Consider the following 4,536-nt stretch of genomic DNA (forward strand, 5'->3'; position numbering starts at 1 on the left):
CTTCGTACTATGAACATCAAAAATTATTTATTTTGTAAAAATATTTCCTTTCTCTATTTGAACTGTACACGTATACATAACAACAAAATTATTTTTTTTACCTGTGTTTAAAGTGATTGCAAATGGCTGATATTTTTGTTCAAGTATATTGTTTTTCTTAAATTGTTTAACATTTCACAGCGGTATAACAGGTTACTTTAATTATTCTTCCCTTAGTTTATTTCTTTTGTATTTGCATTGTATCATATATCAAATTATTTGTTCAGTGTATGTTCACTGGTGTTAATATGTCTTTTGATTGAGTTAAGCCATTTCAATTGATATTTTATAGTGTGTTTTTCTATGTTGCGATGTTACACTATTGTTTCAGATAAGGATGAAGGTTTGGTACCATTAAAACGTTTAAACCCGCTGCAACTGTTTGCACCTGTCCTAAGTCAGGAATCTGATGTTCAGTAGTTGTCGTTTGTTGATGTGGTTCATAAGTATTTCTCGTTTCTCGTTTTTTATAAAGATAAGACCGTTGGTTTTCCCGTTTGAATGGTTTTACACTGGTAATTTTTGGGGCCCTTTTTAGCTTGCTGTTCGGTGTGAGCCAAGGCTCCCTGTTGAAGACCGTACTTTGACCTATACTGGTTTACTTTTATAAATTTTGACTTGGATGGAGAGTTGTCTCATTGGCACTCATACCACATCTTCTTATATCTATAGATATACTTACCGGAGGTGTGATGAGATGATTGAAGCTGTTAATTTTCTCCTTGATAATATTTATGTACGTTTCGGCAGCAAAGTTTATCGACAGTTGTAGGTATTTCTATAGGCACTGTTTGCGCCCCTTTAATAGCAGACTTGTTGTTGTACTGTTATGAATCACAGTTTATGACCAAAATCAGTTAAGACCCGTCTAAATTGCATTTAATTGATAAATTCAACAATACTTACCGTTATCTTGATGATATTTTTTCGTTAAATATTCAAGAATTTTCTCAATATACTGCCGAAATTTACCCAAAGGAACTTACTTTAAATAAATCAAATTTAAACGGTAACAACTGTCCTTTCCTAGATTTAGATATTTCGGTTTTACACGGGAAACTCCACACTAAAATTTACGACAAAAGGGACGATTTTTCGTTCCCTATTGTTAATTTTCCCTTTTTGGATGGTGATGTTCCTTTGGCACCATCTTACGGTGTTTATATTTCACAACTCGTTCGCTATGCCCATGTCTATTGTGACGTTTTCGATTTTAACGAACGTAATCTATGTATTACCGGTAAATTATTAAGCCAGGGATTTTGTTACCACAAATTACTTAAAACCTTTACTAAATTCTTCCACAAATAAAAAGATTTGGTTTTGAAGTTTGGTTGTAAATGTAGAAAACTTATTTCAAACGGGATTGCACATCCTCATTTTTACGGCAATATTGTTTACCGTGCCCGGAAATTTAGAAACGATCCTGGTAAACACCGATCCTTTAAATAAACTTATTCTAAAAGGTTACCAATTCAACACTGCAATTAGATCATTAAATATTGTTTTTATTGGTACTAATATTGATTTTGTTATCAGTAAATTAAAAGCAAACTAAATATTATTGTTATATACATATACACATTCATGGATCTACAATCTGTCGATACCTGTATCTTGGCATTGCACAAGGTCATGTTTTTCGCTGACTGTTTATGACGTCTTTACACTAAATCCATTGGATGTTGGATATGTACGGATTGATAATTTAGTCTTAGATGCATGATTTTTTTATTAGTTGTTAGTGGCTTTGAACTAGATGTCAGTAACTGCGAGTACTCTCAGATCTGTACTTAGTGTCTTTTTGTTGTTTGGATGTACAAGTACCCGGCCACGTCCACTTGTTTTTGTAGTATTTGTATTTTTATCCATCTGATGAGTTAAGCCTCTTTCAACTGATTTTTATAGTTCGTTCTTATGTTGTACTGTTATACCACTGTCCTAGGTTAGGGGGATGGTTGGGATCCCGCTAACATGTTTAACCCCGCCACATTCTGTATGTATGTGCTGTCCCAAGTCAGGAGCCTGTAATTCAGTGGTTGTCGTTTGTTTATGTGTTACATATTTGTACATAAATTAGGTCGTTAGTTTTCTCGTTTGAATTGTTTTACATTGTCATTTCGGGACCTTTTATAGCTGACTGTGCGGTATGGGCTTTGCTCATTGTTGAGGCCGTACGGTGACCTTTAGTTGTTAATGTCTGTGTCATTTGGTCTCTTGCGGAGAGTTGTTTCATTGGCAATCATACCACATCTTCTTTTTTATATCTACCTGATTTCTTCAAAAATAAAGCTACGCCTGTAATTTCTTAGACTTACACCAAGTCTATTGAATCCAAGAATTTCAACCTCAAGAGGGTTTAGAGACCTTTAACCTCAAAGATGTGAAATCCAAACCTCCGGATTGCTCATGTGCATCGTCACAATAAAATTATAGTCCAGCTGGTCATGTTACTAATGGCGACCTTGGCATTGTTACCAATGAACAACTAAGAGAGTTGTTAGTCAAGGGACCAAAATATAGAAGTCCCCAGCCCATCAACTGGAAAAAGAACTTCAGGTTACAGATGGATGCAGTTGACGAATATGTTAGAAAATGGGTAAAGCGCGAACTAGACGAACCAGAACTGGATACTTTGTCTGAATGGATCAAAGCTGTTCGATCATGCATTCAGAAGCGCATTCAGAATCTACGATGACTATGAGCTCAAGGGTTCTTCACCCTTTCAATAATTAGAGGTTGTTGATGCTTTATCCTCTTTGCATGACAAATATGTCATTGTTCCTGCAGATAAAGCCTCAAATAATATTGTCTTCAAATATATGTAAAAGCTATTGTTTGCAATGTCTCACAACAGAGCTTGGAATAAACAGCACAACTGGTAATCATACATATTCTTTAACATCATTTACAAAGGATGAAATTTTACAAAATCACAAATCTGTCCTTCTTTCTTTTGGTATCAACATCAAAGAAAACGAAGACAATTTACCGTCATTATACTGGATACCAAAACTAAACATATTTCTAAAGTACTGACTACTATTCTTTCTACAGTAAAAGATGGCCTTCAAAAATATAGTGATGAGATATATTCTACCAGTGGTGTTAGTAGATATAAGAAGATGTGGTATTATAGGCCATTATAGGTCAAAGTACGGTCTTCAAAACGGAGCCTTGGCTCACACCGAACAGCAAGCTATAAAGGGCCCCAAAAATTACTAGTGTAAAACCATTCAAACGGAAAACCCAACGGTCTAATCTATATAAAAAACGAGAAACGAGAAACACTTAAGTGGTGTTAACTAGATGACGATTTTCAAAAATTCTAAGGATCTACTGCTCAATCTTAGATCAAAATCTCTTTAATTTTGCAGCAACATTAAGATTTTTGATTTTTCTACGCTTTACACTACTATGCCTCATGCTCAATTGAAAGATCAACTTCACCATCTCATTAAACAGAGCTTTTTCTATAAAAATGGGAATCGTAGATACAAATATCTTTTTTTTGGTTATAATAATTCTTATTTAGTGAAAAACCACACTGAACTTCCAGAACATATACTGAAAGAGGACGAAAGATACCAGAGGGACAGTCAAACTCATAGATCATGAAGATGATATCAAAATGCTGGACTTTTTGATCGACAGTATATTTGTTGAGTTTGGAGGATTGATTTTCAACAGACAGTCGGTATTCAAATGGGATCTAATTGTGCACCCCTACTGGCCGATTTGTTTTTGTACTCGTATGAAGCAGAATTCATTCAGAACCTTCTAAAAGACAGAAAAAAAAAAGCACCTTGTGTAATTCTTTAATTTTACTTTCAGATATATATTGAGGGTGTCCTATCACTGAATAACTCATATTTCAGCCAATTCTTTCTCTCATATATCCCAGTGAACTTGAAACTAAGAATACCACTGATACTAGAAGGACTGCTTCATACCTTGATCTTTTACTTAATATTGACACAGATACCAGCCCAGTACCTGATACCTTTGATAGCCAGTGGCCTCGTGTGTTTTATGCAATTTACACTGTTTAAAATGTAATCATTTGCAGTGGAACTCATGAGTTGCCTTTGCATTCGGTATTTTATTTTATCATGACTAGACTTCTACGGCCAAACTGAAATTTAAAGGATTTAAGAAAAAAAAGTTGATCGAATCTTATGATATTGGAATTTAATGCAATATATCAGTAGCAATACTTTGATATTTCAGAGTATGAGAGAAGTGTTTTTGAATAGAAAATCAATGTTAGTACCGATTAAACAATATATATAAAGAACCTTCAAGAATAACGTTTTTCGCATGTTATTTCTTGCATAAATCAGTCTGATGTTTTCTCGTTTGAATTGTTTTTCATTTCGTCATGCCGGTCCCTATGATCGCAAACTAAACCATGTGGGATTTGCTCATGGGTTGAGACCTTACATAGCTCTAAAGTTGTTTAGATCCTTGTCTATTTTGAAAACATTGATGAACAGC

This window comes from Mytilus californianus, unplaced genomic scaffold (assembly GCF_021869535.1).
Source record: "Mytilus californianus isolate M0D057914Y unplaced genomic scaffold, xbMytCali1.0.p SCAF_6, whole genome shotgun sequence".
Taxonomy (NCBI): Eukaryota; Metazoa; Mollusca; class Bivalvia; order Mytilida; family Mytilidae; genus Mytilus; species Mytilus californianus.